The sequence below is a fragment of the Arvicanthis niloticus genome, chromosome 10 (assembly GCF_011762505.2).
Source record: "Arvicanthis niloticus isolate mArvNil1 chromosome 10, mArvNil1.pat.X, whole genome shotgun sequence".
Taxonomy (NCBI): Eukaryota; Metazoa; Chordata; class Mammalia; order Rodentia; family Muridae; genus Arvicanthis; species Arvicanthis niloticus.
The window spans coordinates 20,057,050-20,063,724 of NC_047667.1; positions in this window are offsets into that span (position 1 = coordinate 20,057,050).

Consider the following 6,675-nt stretch of genomic DNA (forward strand, 5'->3'; position numbering starts at 1 on the left):
TGTGCCTTCCTGCCACATGATACCAATGCACTCTGCTTTGGAACTACCAACCTAAAGAACCAAATGAATGTCACACCTGATACTCCTCCCCCCCCACCCCCCACCCCCCACCCCCGTCAGAACTGTGAGACAAACATCTTTTCTTTATAAGCTATTCAGCGTGTGATGTTCTGTTTGAAGAACCGAAAAGGTCCTTGGACAAGTGACATCCCAGGCAAGGACACTGCAAACCTGGCAGGGTGCTGTGGGGCAGAGCGCCAGGTCTTCCCATCCTCCATCCAACAGCTGCTGGTGGTACTACGTCTGCCCTCTCCCACCATATTCCTCTCCCTCCACACACCTGCACCTCCCTCCTTCCCTCTCACACTTCTCCTGACCACCCACAGAAAGGAGAAAAGAAGAAAAGAAAATTTCATCCAGGAGCACATCAGGAAGTCCCAGACTCAGGTGGAAGAAGAGCTCACTCCCATCTCTGATTTCTAGGGCCTGCCTTTGAGTCACCCGGCCAACTTAAGCAGGTCTTATTTATCCTTCCAGGAGGCAAGCGGCCCTCATGCCTCAACACAAAGTAGCAGGGTTAACTGAGGCCCAAAGGGAGAGTCACAGAAGGCAAGTCCGGGTCACGCACTCATCTCTGCCACCTCAGTTGGCAGACTGGCTCCTAACTCTAAGAATTGATCTTCCCAGTAAGTGAAGCCAGAGAGGAGGGTATGAGCTCCAGGTGAGTCACTTCAAACAGCCTTCTCTGAAGTGCCAACGGGAAGGACTGTGTGATGGGCCCTCACACAGAACAAGTCCACACCCTGCCTGCCTCAAGACTACCACAGAGAATCGGCTTCCATGCCGATCTCGCTCTGTGCTTTTAGTCTCTTTTCTCTCCACGCCTCTCCACCCCTCTCCCCCAGTTTTCTCTACAACCACCTAAGAGCCTTCTTATGTGGCTTCTCACACCTGAAGAAACTGTCTGCCAACCCCAGAAGGGCAGAGGGGGCAGAGAAATTGGCTTTGAAATGATGACTAACACTTGGAATAGGGAACAGGTGCCCAAGACCAGAGTCCATTGTCAAAATTCTTTCCATTCTCCTCTGTCAAAAGCTAGAGGCTTCCCAGCTTCTCTTCAAGTTCATCCCTGGATCTTATCATCCCCTGACCTTCTACCCATCCAACCCCAAGTCTTCTTGGTGTTAAGAGCAACTTCTCATTCAGTTTTTCCTTATATAAATATCCAAAGGGTGGATATATGCCAATTTACCCTTAAGCCCCCCACCCCATCAAAGCAACAGCCTAATGCTTCAGAATAAAGGCTATGTGCCCCACCACTCATTTTGGGTCCTGAAGTGATGCTGGAGGCGGTTGTGTGAAGGTGGCTGGTTCTTCTTACCCCAGGAAAAGTTGGGCAAGCTCCGTCAGCATTTATAGGTAGCGGGTCTTCTGGTGGGTAGGAAGCTCCTGTCTGTCTCAGCTGTGGAAACGGTTTCCAACGGAGAAGACTGTTAGGGTGAGCAGGGCTTGGAGAACTATATATAAGGGGTCTGACAGGGAGGGGCAGGGGAGGAATGTAAAGGAAGGGAAGTTGGTCATGCTTCCCTGGGGCATTACTTAGTCACCTTTTGTTCTTAGACAAGGTGCGGGCTGGGGCGGGGGCACAGAAACCAGTCCCTCAGGTGAGATGAGGCCTGGCTTCTCTAAATTGTAGCACCTACATCTACAACACTGTATTTTTAAAGTATCAAAACACTGTGCCTAGCGGGACACACCTGTCATCTCTTGCCTCATCAGAGGCAAGAGGATCAGGGGTTCAAGATCTCTCTTGGCTAGTTAGTGAGTTCATGACCTACCTGAATTATAGCTCCTGTCTTTAAAAAATATATATAAAATAAAATAAAGGTCTGAACTACTTTTCCTAGAAAAAAAAATTCTGTAGTCTAGGCCTAGACTGGTTTACCAGGGAACAGGGATCCCCCATATTTATAGGCCTGTCCATGCACACATTGTTTCTTCCTAGTGCTTAAGGAGAGATATACTCAGGGTGACTATAACTCCAGAGGCTGTGGGTGGCTGCAAGTTAGAAACTCCCTAAATTCTCCCATATTTCTAGGAAAAGCAATACGGAAGTACTTTGCATATTCTCTACACATGTAAACATACCATTACTGTGCAAAATATTCTAGTCTGTTATACTGTGCGCTGTCAAGAACATTCAATAATTATGCTCTGTTTGTAATGAGGGTTAGCCCAGAGGCTAAGGCTAGCCCATAAATACCTTCTTTTGATCCTCAGGGCCAGGAATTTTAGGGAGTTTCTAACTTGCAGCCATCCACAGTCTCTGGAGTTACAATCACCCCAAGTATATCTCTCCTTAAGCACTAGGAAGATGTTGGGGGCTGACTTTTAGCAGAAAGAGGCTATCAGCTTTGCAGCCATCTTGAGCCATATACCCTGACATAAGACTTGAATTACAATAGCCTACAACAGCTGAGAACACTCCGATAATCTTGGTTTAGATACCTTGAGATTAAAGGCGTGTGAGATTAAAGGTGTGTGACTTAAGAGTATGACTTAGAAGTATAGAGATCAGAGTTAGAGACAAGACCTAAGGGCATGATTAAAGGTGTAACTTAGAGGCGTGGCTTAGAATCAGACTATAGAAGACAGAACCAGAAGACAGACTATAGAGGGAGAATCAGACAGGAGACACTTAGAGGAAGAGAGACTGAAGAATAAATGGGATTGGATCACACCCTGTCTGGTCTCCATTCTTTGAGTCTGCCCTCACCCTCTCTCTTGCTGAACCCCGACCCACAGACCAGAGCAGCAGCTTGGGCCGGGATACAGTGGCCGCCCAAACGTGGGTCGGCCCGGGCCTCAACATTTTGCCTGGGCTGCAACATTTATTTTGGCCGCCCCAACGTGGAGCTAGTGTGGACCCCAATATTTATTTTTGGCGCCCAAACAGGGACTCGAGCTTGGGCCTCAACAGGAAGAAACAATGTGTGCATGGACAGGCCTATAAATATGGGGGATCCCTGTTCCCTGGCAAAACAGTCTAGGCCTAGACTGCAGAATATAAGCAGCTACACAGGCAACAGACCTGACTGTATCTCCGGCTAGCAAGGTGCTCAGGCATGGGCTGAAGCCACGAATCTCCAAAGACACACCCAGAACCTGGGCATGCAGGATGCTTGCCTTTAAAACACACAAGGAACAGGAGAAAGCACGGCCGGCCCAGTCACAGAAACCCAGGATATACTAGCCCTTCATGGGAATGACCATTGCTCTTGAGAGCAATACAGACTGAGGGGTCCAGTGGAAGGGTAGGGGTAGCCCCGTTTAGCACTTGCTGTAAGTATTTACCCATGTCCTGGAGGAACATAGTGGATTCCAAAGTCAAAGGTTAGCAATCTGCAAGCTGAGGCCAGATCCGACAGGTAGTGACCTGTTACTACTGCTACAAACAGCCTATGTTTTTAAGATAGCTTCGCATTTAAAGAAAGAAAGAAAGAAAGAAAGAAAGAAAGAAAGAAAGAAATGGCAAGAAAAATCAGAAGAAAAATATTTTGCGACAGTTGAAGAAAAGATAGGTGAGGTTCAGAGTTCAGATATATGTGAGTAGGACACAGCCACACATGGCCCAGCGGCTTTGATGCTCCAGCAGAGGTTAAATAGCAGCCAGTGAGAGCATAAAGCCCACAAAGCCTAAAGCATCTACTCTGTGGCGCTTCTGAGACAGTTTGCTGCACCATGCTAGAAATTACCCTCCTACATAGTCTAAGCATCCTCAGGCCTGGATTCAGGCAAAGGATAAGGAAGCTAAGTAAAACAAGAGGCGGGATAATATCACCCAGCTCAGAGGAGAAGGGACAGGACATGGCACAGACCGGCTGTTGGCAGAGCCGGGGGAGGTTGGTTATTCTGCTGTGACAACACCATCCTTTTCTTCATGATACACACACTGTCCTGCTTCATGTGTTATGCTTGGCCAGCAGCCTGCTCTGCTATTGCTGTGGTAAGCATGATTCCTCCTGTTTCTGGGGATGCTGAGAGTCACGCTCTTGCCAAAGACAGAGACTCTACTACACTCCTTTTCTCCCCTTCAGGATATCAGTCTTCCTCCTGTCAAAATAATTCAATAATTATGCCCTAGCTGTGATAAAACACACACACACACAGCCCAGAAGCTAAAGCTAGGCTGTCATTTCCTTTCCATCCATCCCGACATTATTCCTAAAACCCACTCTCCACTTTAGAGGAAGAAGCCAGGTTAAGAAGTCGAGCAATAGATAAAGAGAAGTTGGGAGCAACTAGACAGCCAGGGCAGGAAGCTAAGAGGCAAGGGAGCCCCACTCTAGCTGCAGCTCTGACCATCTACTGATGGACTGGGAGGTCTGATAGGCCAGGCTGGTTCTTGGACAGACAGGGATAGTGGCGGAAGGCTCTAAGATACTGGCATGGCTCTGTCTGAGGAAGAAAGAATGTGATTCTGATAGTGAGTCTCAGGTGAAGCTGTCATCATACTGTTTCTTGAGAAGGGAGATGAGAAGAGAAAACAAGAGACCCTAGCCCCAAACCCCTCCATTCTGACTCTTGGCTCCAGCGGCAGCAGTCCTGTCTTCCTTGTGTGAGCTGCTCAGCCTTGTCCTCATTTTCATAGCAGAGTCCCCAGTGGGCTCTGGAGACAGAGCAGTGCACAGTCTTGCTCCAGAGTGCGATCCATGAGCAAGCACCAACACTGTTGATTAAATCCAGCGTCAAGACTTTCCTAAAGCTGCTAAGTCAGATCATTCATTTCAAGAGATACTTAAGGTGGTTCTCATTACGTTTTGAGAGGCGAATACAGAAAGCATTTGAAGGACTTGTCCCAGTGTCTTCCATGTGGAAACCATTTAGGACCAAGTTGAGGGAGAAAGAACTAAAGCAGGACTCTTGGTAGATGATTTTGTCATCAGGGTTCTGTGAGCGATGTTTGTTAACACTTTTGGTTGTCCTAACTGGTGGGGACTGCTGACATGTAGTAGAATGGGCAGGCTAGGGGTGTGGCTGAGATCCTGCAGTACCCAGGCTCTGCCCTCTCCAGAGAGAATGATGTCACCCAAGACATCATTAGTGCTGCCCCTGGAGCTCTGTTGAGGCCATAGAAAGTAAGAACATTAGATGAGAAGTCTGTTCCCATTTCACCCCTCCTCCAAGTTCCTCTAAACCAACAATGAAGGAGCAAAGGTCTCAGCCACTGTGGATCTGAGTCCTTCTCTGCTCCAAGAAGCAATCAAAAGCTCCATAAATGTAAATTACCCCCTTCCCTGTGAAGGTGAAAAAAAAAAAAAAAAAACCAACTGCCCTGCGGGAGTAATGAGCATGCTAATTACAATTTCTTGAGAGCCAAATGGAAAGGAGAAAGTTACATCATCATTTTTCTTCCAATGAATTGAACCTAATCTTTGTTTTAAGACAGATGTTAATCTCCCCACTGACAGGAAAAGTCATGCGGTTACAGATGTGGGAGACCCGGGCATTTTGTGAATCCTTTGCCCTGTCTCTGCAAACCCAGGGCAAGAGGAGCAAGTCTTCTGGACTTGTGTTCAACCTCTCCTCTGCTCTCATCTCTTCTCTCTTCCCCTCTCCTCTCCTCCCCTCCCCTCTGCTCTGCTCCCCTCTCTTCTGCTCTGCTCTGCTTTCCTCTTCTCTCCTCTCCTCTCTTTCTAAAACTCTTGAGTTTCACCAAGTTCCCCAGACTGGCCTTAAACTCTGAATGTTTCTACATCAGGTTTCCAAATGCTAGAATTACTATGGTAACGGTTGTGTGAAGTGCTCAGAAAAGGCAAATCTACATGGGCAGAGAACAGACTTGTTGCCCAGGCCTGGGGATTAGGAGAGAGTGGCTATAGGGAGTGTGAATGAACGCTAAGGAACACGCGGCTAATGTCCTACAGTTAGAGGACAGTGATGGTTGCACAACTCTAAATAAACTTTCAAGTGATCAAAGCCTACATGGTGACAGGTGGCCACAGGGGTCACCCCCAAGGAATAGGAATGGAGGGAGGGAGGGAGACAGGGAGACAAGGAGAGGAGGAGAGAGAGGGAAGAAGAGAGAGGGAGAGGAGGGAGAGAGAGGGAAGGAGGGAGAGAAAAAGGGAGGGAGAGAAAATGTGTCAATGCAAATAAAATATATCTCATTCTCATAATCACTAGGATATGTGAAAAAAAAAAAATGCCACCTTTGCGCCTCATGTCCCATCTGTTCTCCCCACCTACAAGTTACTTTTTAGATTCCCAGAAAACATTTGTTCTCGTCTCTTATGGACAACAACTCCTATGGACAACAACTGTTCGGTTTTGTATCATCAGTGTCATCCTTTGGGCCTCAAGTTTTATCTGTCTTGGAAGTCCCTTCCGGTAGTAACGGGAGTTTAGTCAGCACCGTCGGATGACAGAATGTCACATGATGGATGTGACATCACTCCTCTTCTCTGGCACACACTCTCAAATCTCCTGGAATCTCTGAAACGATGATTGTCTTTTTTATGATACTAAGATGGGTCTTGGAATGGGGCCTGCCTATGTATGCACCTCTAGGAAGGAAGGAAGAGAGGTTGACAATTTTATTCCTCACGGAAGGCCCATGACTCATCCTTCTGAGGGATGTGAAATTAGACACACTCCCTGGTAGGCAGACAGATA